General features: G+C 45.5%; 1 protein-coding gene across 1 annotated transcript in view; it reads left to right on the forward strand.

Moving 5' to 3' along the window:
- TBC1D22A (TBC1 domain family member 22A) overlaps positions 1-24754 on the forward strand; it is a 407894-nt gene that overhangs the window by 220888 nt on the left and 162252 nt on the right. The gene's annotated exons all lie outside the window — the stretch shown is intronic.

Below are 24754 nucleotides of genomic sequence, written 5' to 3' on the forward strand. Positions count from 1 at the left end.
ATGTTTGTGATCACACAGGTGTGTGCATGTGCTTGTGTATGTGTGTACATGCACACACATATGCATGCGTGTGTCTGAGTGCATATGCTTTGGGGACAGTGGTGGCGTCCCGTGTAGGCCCCAGTGGGTGGGGCTGCTCAGGAGTCTGAGGGAGGGAGGCTTTGCCCTGCAGCAGGTGATCTCCAGAACTGAGAGTCCGCCACTCACTGTGGCTGTGTTGACAGACTGTCATCCAGGGGTGGCAGGCCATATTCCTAGGAAGTTGCCCTCCCAAGGACTGCTTCATCTGTGACTTTGGGGTCTGTGACCAGATGGTCCACAGCCCCTCTCACCCCCATGAGAGCACCGAGAGGGAGAGGAAGACCTGCTCCCAAGTCAGGACTCTGCTCCACTGGGTGTCAGCTGGGCCAGGGGCTGGGACTCCAAGGGTTTCTGTGTCAGGAACAATGTTGTAGAAATGATTTGGTCGAGAAATCTGGAAAGGATATTGTTGGCATATTGAGAGCAGGGATGGGACTTGAGTAGCCTGATGTGGCAGAGAAGTGGTCGAGTCAGATGGTGGACTGCTCCATTGTAGATTCCTCTTATGCCCACGAGCCTTACTTGAATGTCTACATGTACTGGGTGCTCTGCCCTGCACAATGGAGAGGAAGACAGTAAAGGGAAGGCCTCCTTGGCAGCACCTGAGAGATAAGGAGATGCCCAGGTGCAGCAGGAAGGCTAGTGCACATGCTCCAAGGTACAAGGTACACGTGGTCTAAAATGAGACTTGGGGCCCAGAGCAGACTTAGCTGATGTGAACCGCTTGTTCATTCAGACTATTCCTATCAGCAGGGCCTCGTTTGGTCGCTCACTTGCACGATGTCCACTGCAGACATGACCTTTGCAGAAATGGTGTCTCTGGGGGCCCTGTGTCTTCCTGGACCCCTTTGTCCCAGGTATCTGGAGGGACCTGCTATCTGAAAGGAGTGGAGATGTGATGGGCACACTGCCATGTTTCTTGAATTGATGTGTCTAACTATAGTTAGCTAAGCTATTTGATTTGAAATGGTCAAAGTAAGGCTTTTGTATGAAATAGTCTGATGCTTCAGGCCTGAAGGTTTAACAGGAATAAATTAGCTGAGATGGTTCTATTGCAGAAAATGGTGTGGGTTCACATTACTTTGATAACTTAAGCATCGACAGAGAGAAAAGTGGAAAACCTTTCCATAATTGAAGTATGGAAACTTGTATCTGCAAGCTGAGCTGGACCTCTTGGTGACTTATGTTGTATCTTGTAAAGAAAAATGTGCCCACCAGGGATATATGTTGACCCACGTTTCAATTTATCATTTCCCTGACTTTGTTAATGTTTTCATATTTTTTAGTTTTTCTCCCAAATCTTAAGACTGTTTTTTTTTTTCTCACTCTCTTAGAAAAGAGATTGAAATGTGATGTGAAACTTTATAAATTTCAAATGTCACTCCTCTGATCATGAGTGATGGGACTTCTGCCATTTAAATACAAGATTACCCAGCTTCTATTTGTAAATGAAATCAGCTGTACAATGAAATCAATGCTAGCTTTTCATTTTTCACCTGAGATTTGCTGTCTGGTGAAATGAATTCTTGACAAGGGTGGCATGTGTGAGGCATAATGCTTTTCTGGCATCTACATTTCTGACACATCTCAGGCCAGTGGTGGCCATCCATCTTTTCCGTGCGGGCATAGCTGACTTCACATGACCCACCCTGAGCAGGCCCCAGGGATACAGTTGCTAGTTTGGGAAAAGCTGCTCTAGTTCCCCGACGTAAGGCCACTCAAGACCCCCAGCTAGCTCCTCGGGGAAGGGGCTTTGTTCATCTATACACCTGATAATCAAAATTTCATTCTAAAGTCAAAGAAGTAACTTGGACTAGAGTTGGTGTATTGCACCAAAGTAAAAGACTCTGGGGGTGTAGGGGGAGGGTTCAGATCCTGGAACAGGATGGCAGAGAAGGACCTAGTAGGGGCTGAATTGTTATGTGTAAAACAGAGAAATGTGGGGCTGGGTGGTGGTGCACCCGGTTAGCACACATGTTACAGTGCAGAAAATCCTGGATTCAAGACCACAGTTCCCACCTGCAGAAGGGAGCTTCACGAGTGGTGAAGCAGGGCTGCAGGTGTCTCTCTGTATCTCTCCCTATTTCCCCATTCCTCTCAATTTCGGACTGTCTCTATCCAATAAAAATAAAGATAATAAAAAAAAATTTAAAAAGCACAGAAATGTTATACATGTACAAACTATTGTATTTTTCTATTGACTATAAACCATTAATCCCTCAATAAATAAAAATAAAATAAGATAAAATAAAATCAGGGAAAGATAGACCCGACTGTTAGCTCCATAGGACCTGCCTACTACTGTGTGTCTGTCCCTTAACTCATGTCCCTCTTCTGACCTCTCTTTTCTTCTTAAAGCTGCTGGAATTGTCTTCCCTAAGCACTCTTTCTCACCACTCCATTGCTTCAAAAACTAACAGTGATACCATGTTTTTGGTTAGGCTGAGTTTGAGCTCTCAGCCTGGGCTCCACCAGTTGCTTCTTGTGGTAAGTTCATGCTTACTGATCGCATGGTGCTACCATGTACACCTTTGCCAAAGAGACTTCAGAGTGTTAGAATCACGGTCCTCTGTAGGCCTGTCCTGGTGAGAAATGACAGGTCTTCTCCAGATGGCAGTTGTCATAGTCAGTGGAGGTGAGGGAGTGACATATGAATGTTTGGAGCGGCACCCGTGTGACTGCTGACAGGAGTGGCCAGTCTTGACGCAGAACAGTGCTTCACCCCACCCACACCAAGAGGGGCAGCTACTTATCCAAGGTCAAAGGACTTATGTTGGAACCCACATTTGAACCCTGAAGCCTGTGTCCTCTATCTGCTAAAATAAGTAGAAAGGAGTTCCACTTTTCTGGAGGAATTCTAGAGAATAGAAATCACATCTATTTGTTTTTCTTACCCTCGGATCTCCTGCCTAATTAGCACTGTGATTCTGGCTCTCTGGAATCTCAAAATGACTCCCTCCCACCTTTTACTGGAGTGAGGTGATCATCTGCCTTCTACAGGTGCAAGTGCTGGTCACAGAATGGAAGTGCTTGTGAGCCGCCCTCCCTCTGCTGTCCCTGAGGCACTGGTAGCTCGCAGGGGTGGGTAGACATGGGGGAGAACACTACTGGCAGAAGACAGGGTACTTGGAGGAGAGGCTCTGGGTACTTGGAGAAGAGGCTCTAGGTACTAGGAGGAGAGGCTCTGGGGACTGGGAGGTGTGGCTGTAGGGACTGGGAGGAGAGGCTCTGGGGACTGGGAGGAGAGGCTGTGGGCTTGGCTTGATATCAAACTAGGAAAAGGAGCAGCCACTTTCCCAGTAAGTACCTGGAAATCCTGACCACGTTCAGCAGAAACTGTCTGAAATATGTAGCCAAACTCTTCAACCTGGGGAGCTTTCCAGATAGGAAGCACATGAACCCCTGAGCTGACACAAGTCAATTTGAAGGGAATCTTCAGCACAGCAGTATCTCAGAGTGTAGGCTTTACTATCTTGGCAAGGCATACAAATAAAAGAAAGTAAAAGCAGATGCTGGGTAGAGAGGTCCAGGTGCTGTCCAGAAACCAAGAAAATGGTTCTGCCATGGAGATGCTCTCTGGAGTCTCTGGACCACCCTCAGAGCCTTTGAAAGTCTTGAGGAGCTCAAAGAACTTTGATGTATGTGGATAATTCTATTACTATTCCATTCAAAATTCAAACAGAAGATTTTAAAGTGTTTAATGATGTATTTTAAAATAACAATGAGAAGCCCATTATATAGTATTTTAAGTAATAGTTCTATAATAAATTATTATTTTATAAGACAAAATGTGTAGTGATAAGAAAAGCATTTTTTGCCTTCTCCTCCTCCTCTTTTTCCCTCTTTTCTTTGCAGCACCAGTGAAATAACTCAGGACCTGTATATGCATAGTACTACAGAGTGGCTTCCCATTGCCAGTAGAATTTTTTACTGGAGAGAGGGGGGTGGGGGAGAGAATGAGAATGTATTATGTATGTATGTAGGAGGCAGAGAGGGAAAAGCAAAAATAAAAAAATAAAAAGCAGACGTACTAGAGACATTGTCATCACCAAAAACCTTTCTTTTCCTTTTTTTTTTTTTAATTTTTATTTATAAAATGGAAACACTGACAAGACCATAGGATAAGAAGGGTACAATTCCACACAATTCCCACCCCCAGAACTTCATATTCCCTCCCCTCCCTTCCCCTGATAGCTTTTCTATTCTTTATCTCTCTGGGAGTACGGACCCAGGATCATTATGGGGTGCAGAAGGTGGAAGGCCTGGCTTCTGTAATTGCTTCCCCTCTGAACATGGGTGTTGACAGGTCGATCCATACTCCCAGCCTGTCTTTCTCTTTCCCTAGTGGGGCAGAACTCTGGGGAAGCGGGCTCAGGACACATTGGTGGAGTCGTCTGCCCAGAGAAGTTTGGTTAGTATCATATTAGCATATGGAACCTGGTGGCTGTAAAAAGAGTTTATATATGAAGCCAAAAAAATGTTGACTAATCATGAAACTAAAGGCTTGAATAGTTCAGATGAAGAGTTGGGGGGTCTCCATTTTGTAGATAGCTAGTTGGCCTATTTTAGTTATATTCCAAAGAGCCCATGACTATACTAGTTTTTCCTGAGCCTGATATCGGATATGCAGGTGGACCCAAGTTATTGTCTGGGGAGATGATGTCATGGCTGGAAAAAGGACCAGAAAGCTGGATCAGGGAAGAAAGTAGCTCCCAAATATGAGAACGGTGTATAAATGTTGTTGACTATAAATCCCATCGATTTGATCTGGGCCCCATATTCAGCATAGAAGCCTATGTGACCTTTTTATTCCTGTAGGTCCAAGCTCACATTCTGTGGTCGTGAGTAGGAATGTTCCAAGTTGCACCAATTTCAGGACCCATCTTCCTCAGGTGGTAGATAGAGTGTGTTACCCAGCCTCCCTTCAGAGGATGGAACATTCTCTACCATTTTTGATCCACATTGAGGGCAAGGTCCTATGGGGGTCCCTACAGGGGTCTATTATGTTGTTCCTGATGGAGATGACCAGTGACAATGGAGAGAGGGTGCCAGGAGAGCCTGAGGGTGCTTCTTCCCGAACAAGTGCTCTCTGGGTTGGAGAGAACTCAACTGGAGCCAGCCTAGGCTGCTGCGTGGGAGAGGGATCAGGAACTCATGCCGAGCTAGCTTCGTAGGAGATAGACTTTGGAACTCTCAGAGCCGGAAAGCAATCCCCAGTGTGTTAAAACAGAAGAGCAGCTGTATATATACACACCAAGTAGGGTGGAAACAGGATGTGACATAGAGAGGGTGGAGCGAAAAGAGACTGGTGGAAATCAGGGTGACTACAACAGGGGGCGGAGCAAAAAGACATTGTGAACCAGTGGGGATTAAACCAATGTCCTGGAGGCAGGACGGTGCTTAGTTTGCTTAGTTAACAGTGGTTTATGTAAATAGATCACAGCTTTAAGTGGGATTAAACCAATGCCCTGCAGGCATGGTGGTGCTTAGTTAAGAAGGATTAGAAACAGAGGCTTTAAGCTAGGGGGAGCTGGCATACTACCCAACAAGAGGGATTTATTCAAGGTCTAGGCCCATCATGTCTGTGTGGGAACCCCAGGACTCCCTGACTAGGGCCCCAGCTGATGGGGTGGCCTGATATTGACTAAAGAGTCATTGTTAAAGTATGCCAGTCTCTTGCCCTTATTGAGCTTTTGTAGTCTTTACTTTGATAAGGTTTGCTTTGGAGTGACGGAGGGGAAGTGTGATAAGAAGCAGGTCATCCGGTGGTGTTACTTTTAAAGATAAAGCTATATGTAAATAACATCAAAGGACATAAATTGTGGTGAGGTAATATATGATACAGCAGATCCTAACAATGGGATTTTCAAAGTTAACCCAGTTGCCACAAAATTTGATTATAGTAATAGCTATCTATTGCCTTCTTAAACCCCAAGACATCAGGAACCTCCCGCTTCCTCTATAGAGCCCAAATTTCCCCCAGTCCTGGAACCTCTAGGGTGGGGCTCACTTTCCTGCATGCTTCTCTCAGTTCATACCAACTGATACTGCATCTGTTGATCCCAGCCTAATCAATGCAACCCATACCACCTCGGCATGCTTCACTTTGGACTGTGTCCAGAGAGGTCAAGCATGGAATGCCAACCCTTCAGCCTCATTACTCTGGTGAGACCTTTCCTTTCTCATAGGACTCCTTAATTCCATTTTGGATGGTTCACTTCCTAACAAGGCCCCCAAACCTAGGTATAGACTAGGTCCCTTAAGATAGGGGATATGTGCACATGAATCCATAAGTTAGGAGAAAATATATACCTTAAAGTAAAAATGCACAGCAGTTTGCAGTAAGTGCAGCAAGCAAGTAGAAAAACCTAAAAAGGCACCATAAAATACATAATGAAATAGTTTCTACTTAGGCCTAGATACCCTCCTCACCTACTTCCAAATAGCTTTTCTAAGTCCTTTGACTATAGTTACTTCTTTGTACTGCCTCCCCTTTCCTCCCCCCACCCATGTCACACCTGGGCAACGGACTGGCATTCCACATGAGGTTGCAGCTTATAGGCATAACAATGCTATTATTTTATATTTAATATGATATTTATTAGTGATTTAATAATGGTTGGTGGGGGGTTGGGTGGTGGCACACCCATTTAAGCACACATAGCATCATGTGAAAGGACCTGAGTTTGAGCCCCCACTCCCCACCTGCAGGGGAGTGGTGAAGCAGGTCTGTGGGTATCTATCTTGCTCTCTCCCTATCTCCCCATACTTCTCAATTTCTCTTTGTCTTATCAAATATAATAGAAAGAAGAAAAAAAAAAAAGGGAAAAAATGACCTCTGGAAGAACTGGATATGTAGTGCTGGCACTGAGCCCCAGTGATAACTCTGGTAGTAATTAAAAAAATATTATGGGAGTTTGGCAGTAGTGCAGCGGGTTAAGTGCACATGGCGAGAAGCAGGAGGACCAGAATAATGATCCCGGTTTGAGCCCCCGGCTCCCCACCTGCAGGGGAGTCGCTTCACAGGCGGTGAAGCAGGTCTGCAGGTGTCTGTCTTTCTCTCCCCCTCTCTGTCATCCCCTCCTCTCTCCATTTCTCTCTGTCCTATCCAACAATGACATCAATAACAACAATAGTAACTATAACAGTAAAACAACAAGGACAACAAAAGGGAATAAATAAATATTTAAAAAATTGTAATAATTGGCAAGATTATAAGATTGCAGGATTATAGTTCCACATTGCATCCACCACCAAAGTTCTGCAAACCTCGCTCCCCCCAAAGATAACCATCATATTTTTTACAAAGCCTTAGAGACAGTTTCACTACTTATTTCACTACTATTTTTTTCTTGTGCTAGGTTCATGTGCTTCAATTCTCTATATTCCATGTATGACTGAAACTATCTGTTGGTTCACTTAATAAAGTGGGTAAGGAGGTGAAAGTCACCACTATTCTTTGGGAATAATGAGATGGGGCACCCGGGGCTGGGGAACTTGGTCCATGTTTAGCACTTTTTTTTTTAATTAGTGATTTAATAATGATTGACAAGATTGTGAGATAAGAGGGGTATAATTCTATACAATTCCCACCACCAGAGTTCCATAACCCCTCCCCTCCATTAGATGTTTCCCTATTCTTTATCCAAACTCTGGGATTATGGACCAAAGGTTTTTATGGAGAGCAGAAGGTGGAAAGTCCGGCTTCTATAATTGCTTCTCTTCTGGACATGGTTGTTGGCAGGTTGATTTCATACCCCAGCCTGTTTCTATCTTTCCCTAGTTGGGGTAGAGCTTTGGAGAGGTGGGATTCCAGGACACATTGGTGAGGTCATTTTTCCAGAGAAGTCAGGCTGGTGTCATGCATCTGCGACTTGATGGCAGAGTATTGGAACTGGAGGGTTGACATCCCAGGCCTGGTGTCTCTGGACACAGTCCGACGTGAACCAGGTCCAGGAGGCACTGGTTGCGTTCATCTGGCTGGCACCAGCACACGCAGTGTCAGCAGGTATGGATCAAGAGAAGCACGAAGGAAAACAAGCAAAGCCCCAGAGGTGCCAGGACTCAGAGAAATATGGATATATAGAGGATGAGGAAGGTTCCTTGCTGTCTTAGTTTAAGAAGGTAATTGATGACGATGATGACGACCAAGTTATTTGGGGACTTGGTTTAATTTGAAAATCCCATGGTTAGGATTTACTCTACTACATAATACCCTTAATACCCGTAATAGTTATAAATAACCATATCTTATATACTGACAAGACTGGTTATATCTGGTCTCCTTGGCCTAAGATAATAGGTGATTTAATATTTCAAAACAAGTTATTGTTAGAAAACATTAACAATTTGAGCCCAATTTAAAATTCAACCAGTTTACTAATTTGAAAGCTTAAGCGCTTATATTGAAGGAATATCTACTCAGAACTGAAGTCTATGCATTAAAAATCACATTAAAAAGACACTCAGTCTATATTCCCCTCTCGTATTGATTAAATAGTGATTTAAAAGTCTATATGTTAATAGGAATATATATTATATTAGCCCTATCCCACCACCAGTGGTCTATCTCCCTACCCCTACCCCCCTACAATAGAGCTGAAAATCTACCCCCCCCATTTTATTTTGGGGGGAGGGGAAGTGGTAATTTTCTTTTTTTATTTCTTTATTGGGATATTAATAGTTTACAAGTTGACAGTAAAATACAATAGTTTTTATATATCTAGCAGTTCTCAACAAAACAATTCAACCCCCATGAGGTCCTTCTTTTATTTGTTGATTTTTATTCATCATTTGTGAGTAAACTCGCCAGAAGTTTTTACTTTGGTGCACTACTTCAAACTCAGTCAACTTCTGCTTTGTGTTTCCCTTTCTGTTCTTCTTTCTCAACTTCTGTTTATGAATGGGATCATCCCATACTTGTCTTTCTCTTTTTTTATATGTATTTATTTTTATATATATTTATGTATTTTTCCTTATTGTTTTTCATTGTTATTGTGGTTATCATTATTGTTGTTGCTGATGTCGTCATTGTTGGATAGGACAGAGAGAAATGGAGAGAGGAGGGGAAGACAGAGACGGGGAGAGAAGATAGACACCTGCAGACCTGCTTCACCGCCTGTGAAGCGACACCCCTGCAGGTGGGGAGCCAGGGGTTCTAACCAGGATCCTTGAGCCGGTCCTTGGGCTTTGCACCACGTGCGCTACGGCCCGACTCCAGTTTCTCTTTCTAGCTTATCTCACTTAACATAATTCCTTCTAGCTCCATCCAAGATGGGTTAAAGAAAGTGAATTCACCATTTTTTAATAGCTGAGTAGTATTCCATTGTGTATATAGACAAGAACTTTCTCAGCTACTCATCTGTTGTTGGACACCTGAGTTGTTTCCAGTTTTTGGCTATTGCAAATAGGGCTGCTAGGAACATAGGTGTATACATATCTTTTTGGATGGGTGTGTTTGACTCCTTAGGATATATCCCCAGCAGAGGAATTACTGGATCATATGGGAGGTCCATTTATAGCCTTCTGAGTGTTCTCCAAACTGCTCTCCACAGGGGTTGGACCAATTGACATTCCCACCAGCAGTGCAGGAGGGTTCCACAACCTCTCCATCGTTTGTTGTTCCTGTCTTTTCTGATGTATGACATTCTCACAGGGTTGAGGCTGTATTTAATTGTCTTTATTTGCATTTCTGTGACTATAACTTGGAATAATTTTTCATATGTCTGTTGGCTTTTTTGTATCTCCTCTGTAGTGAATATTCTATTCATGTCCTCTCCCCATTTATGCATTTTTAAAAGTATTTATTTCTTCCCTTTTGTTGCGCTTGTTGTTTTATTGTTGTAGTTATTATTGTTGTAGTTGTTATTGATGTCATTGTTGTTGGATAGGACAGAGAGAAATGGAGACAGGAGGGGAAGACAGAGAGGGGGAGAGAAAGATAGACACCTGCAGACCTGCTTCACCACCTGTGAAGGGACTCCCCTACAGGTGGGGAGCTGGGGGCTCGAACCAGGATCCTCACGCTGGTCTCTGTGCTTTGCGCCATGTATGATTAACCCACTGTGCTACCGCCTGACTCCCCATTTATGGATTTTCTAACAGTGATCTGCATCTTTCTGTGCATGCCTCAACCTAGCCATACACCTTTGATGGCTAGAACCTTCCCAGTGGTGTTTGTTCGGAGAGAATCTTTAGTGATGGGAGAAGAGGAGAAGCAATGCTTTCCAGATGTCCTACTTCTAAGGAGAAGACTCAACACACAGGAGGGTGGAGACCCCTCTGACTGGTTTGGCAGGATTTGAGGTCAGGGGCATGCCTGTGGAGACACCTGTGTGCTCCGCTCTCTCCCCACCATCACCTAGTTTAGGTTCCACGGGGCCCTGGACAGCCCCCTCTACGGCCCAGCAAGCAGCACACAGAGGCAGGTACAAGAGCAAGTTCCCAGACTTACTCTGCAGGCCTTGTCATCTGTGGAGTCCCAACATCCTGAGTGGACCACACCCACTCCTAAGGTTGCAAGGACACAAGAGGTTGTAATTGGTGGTTGTCATAACCTGGGATCCCCCTGGCATTTAGAGCAATGCTTTTAGGGAAGAATGTCAGTCAGCCTGCCTGTGTAGACTCTTCACTTGCATGGCTAATTGAATTATGCCAACGGGATCCTGACTTTTCATTTTCATTTTGGTTTTTGCCACTAAGGATATTGTATCATATCACTGGGGGCTTTTTACCTACAAAGATAACTCCACAATTCCTGGTGACTTAAAATGAAACAAAACAAAACAAAAATGTGGGGTTTGTTGTTGTTGTTTGATTTTTGAGGGTGGGGAGAAAGACAGGTGCAACAGTCTTCTAACCCTTGTGAAACTTCTCCCTGTAGTTAGGGACTGGGGACTTGAACTTGAGTCCTTTAAGATAGTGAGTGACATTTGCTGGGTGAATCTCTACCTGACAACCCCTGTCCTCTCCCTGGGATGGTTTTGCCAAGAGGTGTAAGAGGGTGTGAGGAAATATTTCCCCCTTGTAAGAATTCTTGTGGTGGTGGTGGTAGGAAAGAGTGTCTGGATTTCTCTTTTTCCTATGTATGACTATTAAGGAAAATTCAGAAACATTTGATTTGGGGGGATGTTTCATTTGCTCCTCATTTTCTACTTGTCTTGCCTGTTTTCCTGAGTTTCTTTCTTGGCCCCTTGTTCTGTGGGTCTGAGCACAAAAGTGGGCCATGTGTTTGGGGTGGTTATGTGAAGTGTGAAGCAGAGACTCTGGGCATCTGGGCCTTTTGGTCTAGCTGGCAATATTGATATGCACCCAACTCTTAGAATGATCCAGCTTCCCCTCCCTCCAGGTACTTTCTGAATATGGCAAGCAGAGAATTAATTTTGAGAAATATTTAAAAAAATTTTTTACTTATAAAAAGGAAACACTGACAAAAACCATAGTATAAGAGGGGTACAACTCCACACAATTTCTACCACCAGAACTCTGTATCCCCTCCTCTCCCCGGATAGCTTTCCTATTCTTTATCCCTCTGGGAATATGGACCCAGGGTCATTATGGGATGCAGGAGGTGGAAGGTCTGGCTTCTGTAATTGCTTCCCCACTGAACATGGGTGTTGGCAGGTTGATCCATACTCCCAGACTCTCTCTCTTTTTCCCTAGTGGGATGGGGTTTTGGGGAAGTGGGGCTTCAGGACACCTTGGTGGAGTTGTCTGTCTAGCGGAGTCCGGTTAGCATCATGTGGAACCTGGTGGCTGAAAAAAGAGTTAAAATATAGATCCAAAAAAATTGTTGACTAATCATGAACCTAAAGGCTCGAATAATTCAGATGAAGAGTTGGGGGGGGGGGTCTCCGTTTTGAAGGTACTCCAAAGGGCCCATGACTATACTAGTTTTTTTTTTTCATAAGCCTGACATATGATATGCAGGTGGATCCAAGTTATTGTCTGGGGAGATGATGTCATAACTGGAAAAACGACCAGAAAGCTGGATCAGGCTAGAGAGTAGCTCCCAAATATGGGAAAGGGGTATAAATACTGTTGACTGTAAACCCCATGGATTTGATGTGATCTGGGGCCCATATTCAGCTTAGGAGCCTATGTGACCTCTGCATCCCTGTAGATCTGAGCTCACATTCTGTGTGTTCGTGAGTAGGAGCGTTCTAAGCTGCCCGATTTTCAGGACCCATCTTCCTCGGTGGAACAAAATTTGACAAACTTTTATTATTATTTTTTTTCCAGTGTGTTTTATGGACTGTGTTCTTTTCCTGTGCTTGGTATTAGTAGATACTGCTTGGCGATGAGTTTGGGTACAGATCACAGAAGTACATCTGAGCCAGTTCTGAATGGTGGGCTGTTTCTCCCTTGTAAAAGGACCACCTTGCAGTGGAGATGAGTGTTAGGCTTCCAATGTGTGCTTCCTATGGAGGAGGCAAGATCTGCGCTGTGCATTAGCCCTGCCTCCCCTGGGGGGCCGGGGTCTGAAGGGAGCGTCCAGTTGGAAGCTCCAGCCCAGGAGACCTTCTGAAGCTTTTAGGGGATTATTCTTGTGCTTGTGCCAGTCTTTTCATTTCATTAACAACACCAGCGCCAGGTTGTCGGTTAGCTATTACTTCTTGAATTACGGCCTCCATATTTGCCTACCCTGAAGTCATACTATTACTCTTAGATTCATTACTTAGCAGGACAGCCTCTTTGAGGAGGAAAGAGCCATTGCCTCTTATAATTAGTCATTTACATTTCCTTTCCTTGGGGAAGGATTATTCAATTCTAAGTACCTGGATGGTGGCATGGAAGTGACGGGAGTATTGGGGGAAGTGACTCTATTACCTGGGAACTTGTCAGAGAAGGAGAGAAGGGGCTGGGGATGCAGTGATGTTGTGACTCCTTTAGAGAAAAGCAGGTTCGTGGCTGTGGCTTGAAGTGGCTCCCATTGTTGTGGGGAGACTTGGGAGGGGGCAGAGGGCAGAGCTGATGATTTAGCTGCTGAAGATAATATCAGTGAAGATAGATGACAGGGGCCGGGTGCCACTGGAGACCAAGGCCTGAACTTGCTAGCTGTCAGAGAGGTTTATACTTCAAGAAGACAAGTTTGGAAAGAGGCTTTGGATCATCTGAGCATCTGAGCATCTGAGCATCTGAGCATCTGAGCATCTGAGCATCTGAGCTAAGATGACCAGAACTTGGAGACTTGGAGTGGGCCCTAAATGTTGTCATCTCTCAACTACACACACACACACACACACACACTCTCTCTCTCTCTCTCTCTCTCTCTCTCTTAAGTCTACTGCTTGGGGAAGTGGGAGAGGAAGTTTGCTCACCTGGACTGCTTTGGTCTGCCTTTTGCCATGTGCAGTAAGGCGTCTTCACCAGAACCAGCAGCACTGTCATGCGGAGAGAAGCAAAACGGGGCCTTCTGCCCAGCCCGGGGGTGGGAGAAAGAATGAATGAGGCACCCAGTCCATTAAATATGTTCTTGCCGCAGATCCAGATGAATCACGCTCCGCGTGTGGAAGCATCTTTAGAGATGTGCTTGTGCAGCTCTAGTCGATAAAATTGAAGATTCTTGGCAACCTTTTGGAAAGGTTTATTAAACAGACAAGAATGTGTTGGTTACTGGGCTGCAGCAGAAGATTCATTACTAATGATTCATTGAGCAGCAGACAATCTAAAAATGAAAATTAAAAAAAAATTCAATTTACAGTAACATTGAAAAACATAAAATTCATGTCATTGCCTGAATGAATAGTTCATTCCTTTTAATTACCCAGTAGTATTCCACCGTATGAATACATCGTGGTTTGTTTATCCAGCCGTTTGCTATTGAAACCCAACGCTGTGTCTGGCCTTTGGCTGTTATGAATAAGGTTTCTGTGACCAGTCACTTGTGTGGCTTCTTGTTCATGAATTTACATTCTCTTGGGTCAGTACCTGGGAGGGAATGTGCTGGACCATGATAGAAGAGTGTATTTATGTTTTATGAAAGACAACCAATATTTCCCCAAATGGCTTCCACACTTTACACCCCTGCCCCTGCAGTGCATGATGGGTGTGGCTTTTTCACATCTCCTCTGGGCATTGCATTCCCCTGTCTTGTTTGCTTATATAGGGTAGTAATGTTTTGCTAAGGTAGTGTATTTTGAGACATTTCCACCAGGTTTGTGACTTATCAGTGTGTATTTTTCATATGCTGTTGTGTAATGAGCCAGGATCTTAAGCATCTATGCTACCACCTAGCTGCCGCCCTGTCCCAACTTATATCCTGCATTTCAGAGGGAGAGAGAGAGAGAGAGAGAGAGGAGAGAGATGGGGGGGAAGGAGGAAGTGGAGAGGGGAGGAGAGGAGAGGAGTGGAAAGGGAGGGGAGGGAAGGCAGGGGAGGGGAGGGGAGGGGAGAGAAGACACAAAAACATGTCTGCACTATTTCTGTGACTCCACTGGATGCCACCTATGCTGCTCTCATGTGACAGGGATTGAACTCAGAGACACACGCATGAAAGACAAACACTCCTCCACCTAGTCACATCCTAGGCTCCATCCATCCATTAAAAATATGTATATTTGTATATAACTATATATGTATATTTTATCACCAGGCCTGCACCACTCTAAAACATTTTTTTTTCAATATATAAACATCACTGGGGCTGGACTTGAACGTGGGTATGAGCATGACAAAGCAGTTGCACTATACAGGTGAAAAATATTGCTGACCTTAAAATTATCTGTCTGTCTGTCTGTCTAAGAGTGACACTGTTTAGCTCTGGCTTTACTAAAGCAATGTTGGGGATCTGGTGCTATGTGCTGTAACATGTCGAGCTGTCTTCCTGGTCCTAGTTTATTAAAAACAAAAAACAAAAACAAACAAACAAAAACTGTTTTCTGCTGAGCAGAAAAAAACTTGATTTACGTGAAACCTAATTTTCACTGTTTTTTTCTTTAGTGGTAATGATTTTCTGAGTCCAAACTAAAATTTCTTCCAATCAGAATTCTCTTTCACCTAGAAGCTTCATAATCTTAATTTCTGTGTTCAGGTGCAATATAGCTTCATTTAACTTTAATGTGGAGTGTGAATCAGGCACCATGGTTCATTTAAAAAATATTTTCCCTCTTCCTTCAGCACTTTCTGGTTGAAAATATATATTTTTACATAATAGGCTGCCTTGGCGTCATTTCTAAAAAAGCAAGCAATTGTATGACTTTCTGTTTCTGTGTGTGTGTGCGTGTGCGTGTCTGTGTGCATGTGCGTGTGCACACATTTCTATTCTTTTAAATGTATTCTTTTTTAAAAAATATTTATTTTCTTTTGTTGCCCTTGTTTTATTATTGTTGTTATTGATGTCATTGCTGTTGGATAGGACAGAGAGCAGTGGAGAGAGGAGGGGAAGACAGAGATGGGGAGAGAAAAACAGACACCTGCAGACTTGCGTGAAGCGAATCCACTGTAGGTGGGGAGCCGGGGCTCAAAGCGGGATCCTTACGCTGGTTCTTGTGCTTTGCGCCACCTGCACTTAACCCGCTGTGCTACTGCCCGACCCCCCCCCCCCCCATTTCTATTTCTTTAAACTCTGTTCTGCTTCATGGTTCTATCAGTAGATCTTTTTATTATTATTTATTTATTTACTCCCTTTTGTTGCCCTTGTTGTTTCTTTTTATTGCTATAATTACTATTGTTGCCATCGTTGTTGGATAGGACAGAGAGAAATGCAGAGAGGAGAGAAAGATAGACACCTGCAGACCTGCTTCACCACTTGTGAAGAGACTCTCCCCTCTGGTGGGGAGCCGGGGGCTCGAACCGGGATCCTTACGCCGGTCCTTGAGCTTTGCACCACGTGCGCTTAACCCGCTGCACTACCCTTGACTCCCTATCAGTAGATCTTTATGCCCGTATATATTGTCTCAACTACTCCAGCTTATCTTGGAGTTGGCTACAGTAAGTCCTCCATCTTTGTTGTCTTCAGTTATTTTGGTTCTTTTCTTTTTTTTTTTTTGTACCCTGTGCGGCCTTGTGCATACACACCTCTGCCACTCCTAGACTGACGTGTAATTCTTATTTCAAAGAGGACAGAGAGAAAAAGAGAGACGGAGAGATGTCACCATCTTTGGGGCTTCCCCTGGTGTCATGGTGCTCTTGTGTCTAGGGAGGCTCAAACCTCGACACATGGTCAGGTGTGCGCTCTGCCAGGTGAGCTGCCTCCTGGCTGCTCTTGATATTTTATTATTATTAATTTACACACTTTATTAATTATTTTACACACTATTAATTATTTCCTTTTTTAAAAAAAAAGTCTTAGGAGTTCAAATTTCACAGGGTTTATGTTGAGTCTATGTCCTTTTCAGAATTGATGGTATTAACAAGCTTGAGTCTTTTGATTCTTAAATGAGGTATATTTCTTAATATATATATATATATATATATATGTATATATATATAAATTAGAATCTGTTCTCACAAAAATTTTGTAGTTTTCAGCTACAAAATGTTTATATATTGTTTGACTTATTTTCACATAGGTTGAGCCTTTTAAAAGGCTGCTTTAAATGCCATAGCTTCGATTGCAAGTTTTGCTTTTAATACTTTTGATATATGCATGTACAACTGATGTTTGTAAACTGATATAGTTTTTAATTTCTATTGTTGTTGCGTAACAGTTCTCTCCAAACTTCTTAATTTGAAGGCCTCAATTTTCATGCTCACAGATACTGTATGTCAGGATTTTACGTAGGACCTAATATTTGTTTTCTGTTCATTTCACCCTTTATTATCTTCTCTGTTTTAACCTTCCCTTGAATGAATTGAGTATTTTTTTAATGAATGGACTTTGTTCTTCAGAGTGATTTCTGGCTTATAGAAATGCTAGTTTTATACCACCAGATCTTTCTTATTAAAATTTTTTATTTATAAAAAGGAAACATAGACAAACCCATAGGATAAGAGAGGTACAGCTTTGCACAGTTCCCACCACCAGACCTCCACATACCAACCCCTCCCCTGCTAGCTTCCCTACTCTTTAACCCTCTGGGAGTATGGACCCAAGATCATTATGGGTGCAGAAGGTGGAAGGTCTGGCTTCTGTAATTGCTTCCCTGCTGAACATGGGCGTTGGCAGGTCGATCCATACTCCCAGCCTGTCTCTCTCTTTCCCTAGTATGGAAGGGCTTAGGACAAGCAGAGTTCCAGGACACATTGGATACCACCAGATCTTACAGAGTTGTCAAATACTCCCATACACCCTTCTTGCAAACAATCTTGTCTGTTCTAAACAGTCTTGTTAGTGTATTTGTTATAGTTGATGAACCCATCATGGTTCATTATTCCCAGCTCAAATCCATAGTCCATCTTAGAGCATCGCGTTGTGTCGGGCTGAGCTTCACTGATGAGAGACAGACGACCCGGGACGCATGGTTGAGCTGTATGCAGTATCTCTTTATTCATGCAGGACGCAGCACAATCTCAGCCGAGCTAGACTAAACTAAAACTAAAACTAAACTAATATACTTGCCAAATAGGGTGTAAACAGGATGTGATGTAGAGAGGGTGGAGAGAAAAGTGACTGGTGAAAATCAGGGTGTGACAAGGAAAGGGGGCGGAGCAAAAAGACATCATGAACCAGTGGGGATTAAACCAATGCCAGGCAGGCATGCTTGTGCTTAGTTATGTAAATAGAATAGTGTTAAGCAGGGGGGATTATACCAAATGAAACAGAAGAGGTTTTTAGAAGTAGAATTAGAAGCATACCAACAGCGTTGTACATTCTGTATCTTTTGGTATGAATATAATGGCATGTATTTACCATTACAGACAGAGTCGATGCACTGCCTCCAAAATTCCCCTGTGCTCCACCAGTTCCTCCTCTGGAACCCTTGACAACCTGTGGTCTTTTTAGTGTCTAGAGCTTTGCTTTTTCCAGAATGTCACTCACTTGGAAACATACAGGATAGTTACATGTCGCTACTGAATAGGGATCCATCTCTAGACCGTATCTCATTTGAACAATATAAGAGTATAGTTGCACCAACCTGGATGGAACAGCCTCTGACCCTAGTGGTAAGGACTGGCCCCACCGGGACCACTGTCCTGTATGTGTTCCTTCAGGACTGGAGCGTCCTTAGGCTGTGCATGCTGTCGAGAGCCTTTTTCAGACTGGTTCGTTTCACTCGGTTTATTTATTTATTATTGCTTGGCGTCTCTTTGGCTCATGGCCCATTTCTTTTCTCTCATTCTCTTTTTGGTGATGGTTTGTCCCTACCTTCCTGTACTGATATCCCACTACCTTGACATATACTCGTTTATGATCTTAAAACACTGGTTGGTGGCGTCTGTGCAGGCATTGAGTTTACCTGTTTTCCAGGTGTTTCTGCTGGTTGAGCTGTCAGCAGGTGGAGAGAGTCTTTTGCCTTCACTGCCTCTCCATGACTGATTCCGCATAGAAACTGGGAGACATTGTCTGTTGTCTTAGATATAGTAATTCACTTCACTTCCAATGCTGCCTAGAACTCAGAGCCATTTCTCTCTCCACTTTCCACAGGAGAAAATCAAGTCAGTTGGTAGGAAAGAATGGAGGTGGCTTGAGGTCTTTTTCTGCCACACGCCCATCCCAGTGGGTCTCTGGAAATGGATTGTGAGCTCTGTCCTTGTTGTTGTCTTTCTTCCCCTCCCTGAGATTGCAATGAAGACGTTGTGGGTAGACATTTAACCAGTGCTTTAAGCTTGGAGGGACAGCTAATGTGATAGATGACATAATCAAGATTCAGAATGAGTTCAGCTGCCTGGAATGTCAGCCGAGCCAATCAAATGAACAAGCTAATAGGAATGAATGAAAAGTCCTATGCTGAAGATCAAGAAGAAAAGCCCCAACCAAGACGGGCCAGTCGAATGCATCTCTCAGACCATCTGAGGTGGTGATGTCTTCAAGGGGAAGCTTTCACTATTTTTCTAGGTGGCGACCTTTCTGAGAGATTGTTGAACCATTGACATCCTCTTTGGTCCCTTTCTTGACTGTGCACCTTTCAGCCAGAGTAATCTTTTTCAACAAAACCTTCAAAACAAAGTTCACATCATGGCGGCTCCCAGTACATTCGCTTACTGTGTCGCTCTCTGTTGGTCTTACCCTCCATGCCCACCTCCACCTTTGGGCCGCGGAATGGTCTCCTCCTGTCTGCCCAGCTTCCTTGCTCCCTTCAGGCTGCACCTACCATCCTCCCCTTCCCAGAACATGTGGTGCTGCAGTACTTGCAGGCCCTACCACCCGCCTTCTGCACTCAGCTGTGGCCGCATGGCTTCTGTGCATCGTCGGGTCTGCTTTCCTTTTGAATTGTGGTGGCAGGGTCCCAGATCACAGCTAGCCTTTCGTATGTTTCTGCATGACCTGCGGCAGACTCATGTGTCTCCTCATCAGACTGTGTGAACAGAAGCATCCTCCTTGTTTATCTTCCAGTGTGTGTGTGTGTGTGTGTGTGCACACACACGCGCGCACGCACGCACATGCCATATCACTTCCAGGCTTGTTGACTCCCAGAGCAGAGCTACTAACTGCCCTTTGGCCATAATTCCCTCTAGTGGAAGCACTGAAGCAGCAGAGCCTAGGGAACAGACCCGGAGGAGGTCAGGTACAGGTGTCCAGAGTCCCATCCCTGTGAAGTCCCAGCCATGAGTTACGGCAATACATATGAAATGCTATTGCCAGGGAGCGTACTAGGATCTCTGTGCCTGAGGCCTTATTGGGTCTCTCCACATAAGGCATCTCTGCCCAGCACGCTCTCAAATCCCAGGCTTCCAGAAGCAGAGCAGGGACTCAGCACTGACTGTATTGTTCAGCTGAGACCCTGTGTACCCTTCTTAATACTCAGGCAAGGTGGGAAGTCTCCTGGAGCAGGCTATACCCACTGCAAGCAGGCCTGCCCAAGGACAGCAGGCATGACCTGCTCTCTTGCTCGACCATTCCCACTCGGGACGCCATGTTCTATCTGGCACTTGGGAGGGATTTTGTACATGTGCATGAACACAGGAATGCTCCAAGGGACAGCAGTGTTCTTTCCTGTGTGGGGTAAAGCCATGAACTGCATCTATGAATGAATGGGTGAAAATTGCATGTGGCTACAGCAGTAGCCTTTGAGGTCTCTGCCCTGTGTGACCAGATGGCCTGGAGGGGTGTGTGTGTGTGTGTGTGTGTGTGTGTGTGTGTGTGTGTGTGTGTGTGTGTATAGGGGGAATCTGGGATGGGGGTGGTGCTCCTGAAACAGCTGAAAGAAATGGCATCCTTCAGACCATTATTGGGAAGGAGATCTTGCTAAATCACTTTGGGAGCAGGCTTCTGCAGTGAGGAGAGTGCAGATTCGGCCTCAGCATCATAAAGAAGTTTCCTAAACGTGGGATAGTCCAGGCCATGGGGGAAGATTGAATGAAGAGATGGCTGCCTGGCCCTTTTTGAATGATGCAAGAGGATTCCAAACCCTCAGGGAGCTGCAGGTGGAGTCTCATAGGCGGTGCTGTGGGACCTTCCAGCCAGAGCAATGTAAATTGATTTCCCAACTCTTCTCTGAAATGTTCCTTCAGAAAATGTTCTTCTCTCCTCTTCATCTGAAGGGTGCAGAAAGCGCTATTTGTTATTGCTCAAGTGTGATGTTGGAATAGCAGCAGATGACAGGCAAACCGAGACGATGGCTTTGATATTTTTCTGCTGGTATCGCCTTTACCTTCTGTGAAACACGCTTCAAAGGTCATAGTACTCCTCAGCCCTTCCTCCGTTCCTCCCTCCCTTCTCCCCTCCCTCCTTCCCTCTGTTCCTTCCTTGCTTCCACTCAGACATTTTATACATGAGATTCTTCATTCTGGAGACACAGGGCCAGGTCTCAGTGTGAAAGGACAAAGATGTTTACTCTTTGTGGAGAGATGCTATTACTAGTCTTCCTTTAAAACTGTTTTATTTGAGAGAGAGAGAGAGAGAGAGAGAGAGGAAGAGAGAGAGAGAGAATCCAAACTGGAGCATCACTGTGGCACACGTGATGCCAGTGATCACACTTGAGCTGGAAACCTCATGTGTTGAAAATTTCTCTCTTCATTCACTGAGCCACCTCTGACCTTTTCTTTCTTTCTTTCTTTCTTTCTTTCTTTCTTTCTTTCTTTCTTTCTTCTCTTCCTTCCTTCCTTCCTTCCTTCCTTCCTTCCTTCCTTCTCTTTTTTTTTTTGAGAGAGAATACAGAGAGAGAAAGAGACAGAAAGAGAAACACCAGAGTACTGCTCAGCTCTGGTTTATGGTGGTGTGGGGGATTAAATCTGGGACTTTGGAACCTCAGGCATGAGAGTCTATTTGCACAACCATTATGCTGGCTCCCCCAGCAGGCCACTGTTATTCCTGTCACTGTTTTTAGAACCGCACACACAGGCTACTCAGAGCCCCTGCCTTGCCCACCACTTGCATATTTGCTCAGAGCAGACATTTTCTGAGTGCCTGTCCCAGTGTCAGGCGCATGTGCAGTGCACGTGTGCACAGGATGTGGGGGTGGCACCCCCAAGGGTCATCTGCTTTCTTGACCTTGGGTGAGAAGGACCCAGGTGTCTGTTCAGCAAGGCCTGTGGGGCCTCACTGGGCAGCGGGCACCCTGAAGGGCTAGGTGCCAAGTGCCTCCCCTGAGAGCTTGTTGCTGGGACCACGGGACATTCCTTTCTCAGACATCTCCCTGGAGTATCTTTCAAATGTTTCCTGGTGGTGAGCGGGGCTGTTCAGAGTCCAGATTCCCTTAGCCCAGGAGGGGAAGTGTGTGATCCTGCAGTGCCCACCTTTGCTGGGTGCTGCCTTCAGAGCCCCATGGAGCCTGGTTGGAGCTCCCCAGGGGCTGGTGCCCTCCCCCCTTAACACCTGTCAATCTTTCATGGGGTCCTTTCACTCTAGCTCTCAGATGTCATTGTTTTTTCATTGTTTAGATTTCAGAAAGAACCTATCATCCTTACCTGGACAAATTGAGAAATAAAAACAAAATAGTGGCAGATGGAGACCAAAGAATAACTTTTATTTCTTCAAAATGAAAAGCTTGAAACCCTATCTCAGTGTTAGGACTGAATAAACTGGCTGACTGAATCCAGGATTATTCAGGCTTACCCACCTGTTGTTAATATTCGGTGGCTCTAGCTGGCCGGGCTAGCTTCACGGGCGGGTAACAGAGATGACCAGAGACATACGGCTGGGCAGGGAAGCTGTATTTCTTTATTCACGAACAACGATTCATAAACTAAACCAAACTAATCACCAAACAGAACTCTGCTGCCTCTTTGCCCCGTGACGGCGCCAAGCACTCTCGAACTCTGGAACTCTGGAACTCTGGAACTCTGGAACTCTGGAACCCTCTCGGGGTTCCTTGGGGCGGGGCCAAGCGGGCCCGCGAAACTAGCAGGACTGCTCCAAATTTTCTTGGCAGGGGGAGAGCTAGAACAACCCAATGTAAAGCATACAACACCCACCCCAGGAGAGGTGGCGTTGGGCAAGGGTGGGCCACCCTGTGTGTAGCAGAGTCTGACGGGGCAGGAGGGGGGGGGTCTGCCCTCAGAGGAGCAGCCTTCCCGTGGCAAGGTGCCATTCTTGGGGGAACAGCGATGGTGTGTGTGTGTGTGTGTGTGTGTGTGTGTGTTTGTGTGTGTGTGTGTGTGTGTAGCAGTCTTTGGGTGGGGCCATTCTTCCAGGAGAAGCAGCCTTTTGAGGGGTGGGGGTGAAATGGGGGGAAATTTTCCTGGAAGCAGTTCCTCTGCTGGTAGAACCTCTTGTTTTGGTGGGGGAGCCTCCCCAGGGGATAAGCTGACTGGGATGAGAGGGGGACTAAGCCCACAAATGCCCCCCTCCCCCAGTTTATCAAGTTTGCTCAGCTGCCATCTGGGGGTAGAGGAAGTTCAGGAGTGGTGTGTCTTAGTCGCCTCCATCTGGAAGCAGACCCCAGGTTTAGGGGACTGCTGCCTCTTGTGCCTTCAGCTGGCTGTCAACATGTCCGTGAGGTCCCTGGTTAGTGAGGTACCTGGTCTCAGAGAGTGAGCAGACATCCAGGCCTGTTGGTCAGGCTATCTTCATAGCCCCCCCCCCCCCCCAGGATTCTTCTGGGACCAGGGGAATGTATTCCCGATGGCTCTAAACTTGGTCAGGATTGAACTTTAATTAAATAATCTGCAAGTCTTCTACCCCAAGCTGCAAGATCACTCTCCAGTTTATTTCTCCTCCTTAATTATATCCAGCTATACTGTTCAACCTGGTTCATCAGGCATTCTGCCATGAGGTTAAATGACAGCCTATGAGCTTCCAACAACACTGTGGACCCTGACTTTGAATATAAATCATCTGTTATCCAGTCTCCAGGGAGTAATTAAGTCCTAAGGGCTCACCCTTGCAAGTCCAGGTCCAAAGATGATGACAGCTGAAGGAATTAAAAGTCCAACACCAAGTTTATTTTCTCCAAGAAAGTTCAATGCACAAGAGCTCTTAATTTGTCCCTCACATGTGCTGCTGGTCTGTGTCAGCTCAGGGTCTCTCTGGGACATACAGGGGCCAGGAGCCTTGTCTGTTGTCTGAATCTGACAGCCCTCACTTCTCAATTTTAGGGGTTAGCAGTGCTTGCAAACTTATCACCAATCTAGAAAAGAGATCATGCCCAGACCCTTGCAATCATTATCCACAGAGAACAGTTCTTCCCACCCCTCAGGCTCACAGGGAACCTTGGGGCGGCACCAAGGAACACTAAACACAGTGTTTCCTGCTTCTGCCCTCACAGAGATGTCACAGCTTAGAACACAGAGGCCATCATTTGACATTTGCTTGGAAGAAATCTCGCAATAAGAGATTAGCCTTGGCTCCCCTCATTGCCCATGTCTGGGGCTAAGCCCCTTGAAGCCTTGGAGGCATTTCTAGCTTCAGGCCACAGTGGTGGCTTCTGTCATGGCCCGGAAATGTCACAGACGTGTGTACATTTGTGCATTCCTGTACACACGTTAAAAGAGACAAAGAGTGCTGCCTGTGCCAGCGAGCCAAGTACCTTCCCCGTTTGACTTGCTTTGAGCTCAGGAGCTGTGGTTGACTTGAGTTTCTCCTTGAAGTCCCCCTGGCAGACTGTGTGCTGCCACGTCCACCCCCAGGCCTTCAGTTCTTTGCCCTTGTGCTCTGTGCCCTGGCCCCTCTTCTTCCACATCTGCATTTATGGCCTCTGCATACCTGCTGTCTCAGCACTTTTGACACTGGAACCTCAAATCCAGAGCTTCCCGACCATTTCCCTCCTTGACCCTGCAGGTAGGGGAGGTGTGTGTTTGGGAGGTGCCCAGTGTGAGGATCTAGCCCCCCTACTTCACCCCTTTTCCCATGGTGCCCGCAGATGCCTGCTGGCCCTCTCATGCAGGAAGTAGGGGACCCCCCCCACCTTGTCTGCAAGGATAAGGACTCTGCACACAGTACCCTGCTGCCTTCACAATGCCTGAGCTGCATGACGCCACCTGTCCTCCCTTCTCACTGAGGTCAGCTCTCCATTCCCCTTTGCCACAGCTGGGCACCCTCCCCAGCATCCCTTCTTGAGGTTAAACTGTGACCCCTGGCAGTGGACTAGTCCAGGCCTGGGTGACCACTGGGGCCAGACTGCTGGGTGCCTCTTAGAGTGAAAGGAGTGACACGTGCTGTCAGTCACTGGACTATGCTCTACTCCACCCCGCC

Source organism: Erinaceus europaeus, chromosome 4 (genome assembly GCF_950295315.1).
Source record: "Erinaceus europaeus chromosome 4, mEriEur2.1, whole genome shotgun sequence".
NCBI classification, from domain to species: Eukaryota; Metazoa; Chordata; class Mammalia; order Eulipotyphla; family Erinaceidae; genus Erinaceus; species Erinaceus europaeus.